Source organism: Chinchilla lanigera, unplaced genomic scaffold (assembly GCF_000276665.1).
Source record: "Chinchilla lanigera isolate Chin_1 unplaced genomic scaffold, ChiLan1.0 scaffold00032, whole genome shotgun sequence".
Lineage (NCBI taxonomy): Eukaryota > Metazoa > Chordata > Mammalia > Rodentia > Chinchillidae > Chinchilla > Chinchilla lanigera.
The window spans coordinates 6,679,519-6,686,150 of NW_004955433.1; the positions used below are offsets into that span (position 1 = coordinate 6,679,519).

A 6,632-nucleotide genomic window follows, 5' to 3' on the forward strand; every position below is an offset into this window, starting at 1 on the left:
GTACAGGAAAGCCAAAAAAAAAAAAAAAAAAAAAAAAAAAAAAGAGTACAGGAAAGCCAGGAAAGACCCTCCTGAGGTGCTGGAATGCCGACTCTGGGAATCTGCCTCCTACACCCTCTTTGTCCGTGGTCACAGATATTGCTGAGCTGTGGGCTTGGAGAGTATAACTGCAGGGGTTAAGTGGCACAAATGTAGCAGAGTGAACACACATTCCCAGATACCTTGTCCCCAAAACACAGCTTCTCAGACACCAGACGGGCCCAGCATGTTCTCAAGGACTGAGGTGCGCAGGCAGAATTCAGCCTATGAGTAAGCGTAGAGGAGAGGCATGAAAAGAGACAACACGGAGACACCCATGGGCTCTTGTTCCCGGGTCTGGGGGTAGGAGCAGGGGTTCCCCTGATCAGAAGACTTCAAAAATGCTACAAGGATTTTAAGCCGAACATGATTAATTCCTTGCATTAAATAATGAAAGTGGGAAAGGATGTGGGCTTAAGCCTGTGGTCCCAGCTGCCCAGGAAGATCACTTGAGCCTGGAGTTTCAGAATGGCCTGGGAACATAGTAAGACCCTGCCTCAAAACCAAACAAACAAACAAAAGACAAAGTGGGTACAGGGTGACAGCACTGAACAACCAAGGAACTAAGAGATTCTGCCACCGACTACTGTATCCCTTTTTATAATCTGCACACATAGCACTGTGGATCTTCATTTTCCCATGGATCTGTAAGAGCAAAGGATTGGTGGGAGGGAGCTTGTTAAATAAATGATGGTGTTTTAGTTTTTTTTTCTCTCATTGCTGAGACAAAAAACCTGACACCCAAAATTAGAGGAAGAAGGGTTTATTTCGTTCACAGTTTGCAGAGGTTTCAATCCATAGTTGGCCAGAGCCAAGTCAGGGAGGCACATGGCAGAGGCGTGTCACAGAGGAGAACAGTTCATGGAACCCACAAGGTAGCAAAAGTAACAAAGGGGGAAGACAAGCCTCTTTTTGTCCTGTATCCAGGCTACTGAGATTAGGCCAGTGCCAATCCAATCAGTGGACTGATTTAGTAATCACCCACCCTTAATCCCAGCCCCCTTAATCCTAGCACTGCACCATGCATGACTCACACACTCTAGATTCAGTTACCTCTGAAAAAGCCCCAGCTATGACTGCATAAGCTTTGCGGGGGACATCTAGACACAAACTGTAGCAGATGGCAATCCACGTGCCGGGATATGAGGCAACTGCAGGAAAGACCAGGACGCTTTCCAGCGTGGGGATGCCTTCCACCCAGACCGAACCACACGCGGGCCAAGGACGGGGGAATAGGAACATACACATTTGCTGAATTTGCTTTAAAAAATAATGAAAATGTTCCCTGTTACAGAGAAAATAGCCAAGGGACAGAGATAGAGGGAACAGGGGCAGCAGCCAGCCTCTTCACCATTTTGTATCATTTGGCTTTTCAGCCATGAGAATATATTAACTATAAAACACTTCAGTGATTTGAAACCAAAATGTTGGGCCAGGACTATAGCTCAGCAGCACAGCGCCTGCCTGGCAAGTGCAAGGTTGTGAGTTCAATTCCCGGTACAAAAAAAAAACAAAAACAAAAACAAAAAACCCAAATGTTTTCTAAGCGCCTTGTCCAGCATTTGTTTTTGTTTTGTTTTGTTTTTGAGACAGAGTATCTCTGTGTAGTTCAGGCCATCCTTGAACTCACAGTGGTCCTCCTGCCTCAGCTTCACTAACACCAGGATTACGGGTATGTGCCACCACACCTGGCTTTGTCAAGCATTTAATATATTACTCTCCAATGAAGTAGTTGAGCTTGTGTGACTGACTCTACTGGACCCACGAGGCAACATCCCCATGTGGCCTAAACTCGATGACACCTCTGCCATCCTTGGATTCTGAGCAAGCAGTTGAACTTTCTAACCCCACCTATAGAAAGAGGGTAATTGTGGAATTGCGATGGAGAGTGTGGGGCTACAAGCAGAACTTGGTAGAAGGCAGCTATTAACATCATTGTCACCAGCACTCCACCACCTCTGGCCAGGGGCTGAGTGAGCAGACCCTATCTCCTGTCTCCGGGTCAAATCTGTGTGTCACCAGAGCCGGGGAGGCCAGGGCCTGCTCTGTGTGCTGTTCACACAGAGATTTCTTGAAGAAAGGTATCTTCTGGGAGGGAAGTGATGGAGGCCACTACAAAGTGGCTCTGAGCAGGATTTAATACTAACCAGTTGGCTCCATGTTTACTTGTGAGTTGTCTGAAGCTTAGGCCCCTTGTTTGGAGATGGGCAGTGGACTCATAGTAAGTGAACCTCTGTGAGTCACAGGTCACTGCTGAGGCCTGTATTGACATGTGAAGCTGTGACACCTCAAAGGACAAGATAAGGCCATAGCTGAGGACGTTTGGCTCCAACCCCATTTAACCACAAGGAGACTGCTGCTGCAGGCTCCACACTCCCACAATAAATACCAACCTAAAGATAAGGTAGTTCTCCTGACTGACATAGTTTACTACTTGGGAAATTATTTCCCAAGGTCCTGCTAGATCCCCATGTTTTCTTCAGTATCCTCCTGCTTTGTTTGAAAACCAAATAAATACGGGCCACCCAGAGAAGTGCTGTCTTAACCCAGAAAATCTCAAATTCTGTGAGAGGGTTGGATGCCCCTGGAGCCCAATCATTTCAATTGCCTCATTTATTTAAGCCTTCGCCTTCCACTCATTTGGGAGCTTGAGGGCCTGATGAGCATGCAACAACTAAGGGGTACTATTAACCCGATAGGGAAGGACAAGTTGGTTTCAATAATAGCCTCAGCTGGGTGTGGTGGCACATGCCTGTAATCCTAGCACTTAGGAAGACTGAGGCAGCATTGCAGATTCCAGCCCAGCCTGGGCAACAGTGAGACGTCTCTAAGAGAGAGGTGGGAAGGCAGCGGGGAGGGGAGGGGGAAAGGAAGGGAGAGAGGGAGAAGAAAGGGAGGGAGGAAGGGGGATGGGGAGAGGGAGGGGAACAGGGAAAGGGAGGGAGAGGGACGGTAGAGAGGCACAGAAAGGAGGAGGGATGAGAGGGAGGGGGAGAGAGAGAGAGAGAGAGAGAGAGAGAGAGAGAGAGAGAATGGGAAGTGGCCTGTGTCAGGCTCCTGGCCTAGGAGTCACAGGCTGGAAGCTGCTATCTGTTCCCCATCAGCCACTGGCCTGAGCCAAAGAAGAACCTCAAGGAGAGCAGGCAGGGCTCAGCTCTCTGGCTGTCCTGCAGGGAGCCACAGTGTCGCAGACCCTTCAACCCAGCCCAGCCACCTTGGAACCCCACTGAGTGACCTCCCTGTGACATGAACATGGGAATTGCCCAGCCTAGAGCTGAGACCCAGAGAGGGGGAGCTGTCACATGGTGCTGTTTTAGGTCACCAAGGTTTGAGGGGTCTGTACACGGCAACAAATAGATTACCACACACACACACACACACACACACACACACACGTTTTAAAGTGCAGGACTGTGAGAACATTTAAATATCTAGCTACCCAAAATGATGTAGTTTGATAAAACCAAGGTATGCACACACACACACACACACTTTTTAAAGTGCAGGACTGTGAGAACATTTAAATATCTAGCTACCCAAAATGATGTAGTTTGATAAAACCAAGGTATGAAATAGTGAAGATCTTGATTCCCAGTTTGATTAAGTACTTAAGCATTTGAAATTCAAGGCAGTATTTTAAAGGCACATGGATTTTTTTTTTAAATTGCAATTTATTAAATTACAATATTAGGCAATGAAAATGTGCTTTCAGGATCCCAGTAGCTCTGCTAGTCTTTATTTGGTGCCAGTTTTGTTGCTGACAAACCTGTAAAGAGGCACAAAATTGTCAAGTTTTCTAGACAAAAGAAGCCATCACAAGTAGATCCAGCTACATCTCAAGGGTACATATTTTGGAGGCTGCTTTTCATGTCACCCTTCCGTTTGGAATCACGTGGAGGAGACATAATATCAATTGTAGCCTTTTGACCAGCTGTTGATTTTATAACTCCAGCGCGTTTACCCTTCGGCGGTGCTGTGCAGCACGGTGATTCGCATGGTCATTTTCCTCAGTGGAGTGATTCCTGTTTGTGTTCATACGTGGCACAGTGAGACAGCGGAAGGAAACAAGGGACCAACATTCCCGCAAGGTCACTGGGTTCCCTTGTGGTTTCCAAGTTCGCCTTCCCAGCTGGCCCCTCCCACTCACCCTGTGTAGATCAGCAGCTTCTAGGGCTTTATCATCTGGTTCCACTTGATTTTTTTCTCCACTGCGATTCTGAAGACATTCCATTTTGTGTGTACTCACGTCTGTTCCTTCCCTGTCACTGACAGGGAAACTGTTTGCAGGCAGCATTCTCAGATGCTATTGGGCCCCCACAACGACTGGTACAGAGCAGATGTCTAATACATTTGTATTAGGTGAATGAGGGTCACACATGTGTGCGCGTGAGAGTGTGTGAGTGAAATTAAACCAGGGCCTTGCCACTGAGTTACAGCCTCAGCCCTTTTTTAGCTTTATTTTTTATTTTGAGACAGGATCTCACAAAGCTGCCCAGCCTCGCCGTGTGCTGGCATAGCAGGTGTGCACCACCAAGCCAGGCTGTGAATGAAGACTTTTATCCCAGGTGCTTCGTGATAGGAAATCGCCTAAGTGCACACAAGAGTATGGGGAAAGTTAGACAAGTCACAGTACGTTCTGCGATAGCATGGCGCGCAGCCTATGATAGTGATGCTAAATTTCAGAAGCAGAGCACAGTCAGGGGGTCGTGAGACATTGCCGGGAGCAGCCATGGGTCTGCGGGGGGAGAGCAAGCCTGCCAGATGCATTCTGCCCCTGTGGGAAATGACTGCCTGGTTCTGTAGCTGTTCTGAAAGATGAGAGGACAAGCGGGCCTTGTCGCCTGAGGCAAGGACAGGGCACTTTCTGCGACTGAGCTGGTTCTTGGTACCCATTGTTCTATGGTGGCAGCACCTGGTGTCATTTGCATGGGCACCCTGGAGGGGCTGCTGACTTGAAAGTACACTACCGAACACCTTACCAGCTAGGCAGCTTCTCTGGGGTGGACTGGGAGGGCCCTAACTGAGCTCACCATCACCATCACACAAGGGCTCTTTCAAAATGAACTTACTTTGTGAGTCAAAAGCGATGAAGCCGTGTCATTGTACCATGAGTCACCCAGCAGAAATGGTGTCCCATGAGCAGGGGCAGCAAGTCTGCCCCGGGGCAGCCCCAGAAGGTGCATGTGTGCCCAGGAGGTGGCAGATGAGTGCTGCTCTCACAAAGGCCCTGCTCATCATGGTGGCGCGCTCTTGTTCTCAGGCCAAACGTAGCACAGTGCTGTGGCCATGTCCAGGCTGTGGTTTCTGTGGAAGATCAAGTTTCCCTCCTGGAGTCCTGAGAGACTCTGGGAGCACCCGACTGCAAGCCAGCAAAGGAAACTGCAGGAAGAAGTCCACACAAGAGAGTCAGTGCAGGGTGGGGGTTTGAACCACGTTCCATGCTCTTAAAGATCCTGCCCCCAACACACAGCCTGGCAGGCCAGTGGGGAAGGCAATAAGCAGAAGTGAAATGTCACTTTTTGGTTAGGCTTCTCAGGTGTTATTTCTGTTCTATACCTTATAAATAAATGTAGCAAAGAGTAAAATGACTTTAATGGGTCCCTCAGAGTCCTGGACAGCCTGTGGGCATTGCTCACACATGGCAGGACCACAAAGGCAAAGTCACGGTCGGAAAATCAAAAGGCGGCAGAGCTGACCCACAGGGCTCAGAGCAGCAACCCCTGACGAAGGACCTCGTTCACTGCCTTCCTCTGCCCTGAGGATCAAGCCTCCCTGTCCTTACAGAGACCCCAAGGGGCTGCCCACCTCCCTGTCCACAGGATTCTGTTTGCTGCTGGAGCATCCCATCTTTTTACCACTCCAGGGCCTCCCTCACAGGCTGCTCCCTCTGCCTGAATCTCCTACCCACTGCCTTAGCAAGGTGTTCCTGGACCCTCGGCCCCAGCCCAGGGATGCACTAGCAAAAGTAATAAGCAAGGCTCATGAACCACAATATTGCAAAATTAATGGGATACCTGAAGTGGTACAACTTACTTAGTCAAAACCGAAAGTTAATTCTGATCATTTCTCTTGGTGGAGTATCAATTTCCTGAAGCAACTGAGCCACAGATGTAGCTTAGAGGTGAGAATCCCTTTCTTCAAAGGTGAAGGTGGTGAGCTCTGAGCTGTTTCTATATGCAGTCGTTCCTAAGGCAGGTAAACTTCTCTGGTCTCTCAAACAACATTAGATGAGGCCAGGAGGCTGAGGCAGGAGGATCACAAGTCCGAGGCCAACCTGAGCTACATAGCAATTTCAAGGTCAGCCTGGACTACATGGCAAGACCCTGTCTCAAAAACCAAACAACATCAACAAACCCAAATAGCACCGGAGGAGCACCCAGGTCAGGTCACACAGCCAGAGCCGCCACCCCCTGCTGGGCAGTTCCCTCTATCCCTGTAACTTCTGGTGAATTTTGCACTTGCTTTTTGTTGAACCCAAGAAAGTGTTTGTTTTACTTCAGATGAAATATGCCCTAAGTGCTTTTTCCTCAGGGTCAGTGTTCCTCCGACCTGTT

At 48.8% G+C, this 6,632-nt stretch overlaps 1 long non-coding RNA gene across 1 annotated transcript; it reads right to left on the minus strand.

Annotated features, from left to right (window-relative positions):
* Positions 1-3,779: 3,779 nt before the first annotated feature.
* On the minus strand, positions 3,780-6,353 carry LOC102007802. The gene is made up of 4 exons (XR_261563.2): positions 6,112-6,353; positions 5,148-5,457; positions 4,226-4,665; positions 3,780-4,100 (listed from the first exon to the last, which is right to left on the minus strand). It is a non-coding gene; the product is annotated as an uncharacterized LOC102007802 (long non-coding RNA).
* Between the last annotated feature and the right edge of the window lie 279 nt (positions 6,354-6,632).